Genomic DNA, 308 nt, shown 5'->3' with positions numbered 1-308 from the left:
GTGTGTGTGTGTGTGTGTGTGTGTGTGTGTGTGTGTGTGTGTTAGTGCACTTGCATGTGAGCGTTTAGACAAAAGAGTATGAGTCACCACTTGATTATATATTAAAGCTTTGTGTGTACTGCTTCTCTTTTTTTCTCCTGCTTCATTTCCACTGTGTTCTATCTATCTATCTATCTATCTATCTATCTATCTATCTATCTATCTATCTATCTATCGTTAGTGCCTAGAGGCTTGTCACATTTCCTCACCCATCTGTCCATTTCTCTTTGTTTATGCCCGTCGGTCTCTATCTCTCTCTCTCTCTCTCT

This window comes from Seriola lalandi, unplaced genomic scaffold (assembly GCF_002814215.2).
Source record: "Seriola lalandi dorsalis isolate HSWRI2012SDOR001 ecotype SW California unplaced genomic scaffold, Sedor1 jcf7180002054654, whole genome shotgun sequence".
NCBI classification, from domain to species: domain Eukaryota; kingdom Metazoa; phylum Chordata; class Actinopteri; order Carangiformes; family Carangidae; genus Seriola; species Seriola lalandi.
This window is presented reverse-complemented; position numbering follows the sequence as displayed.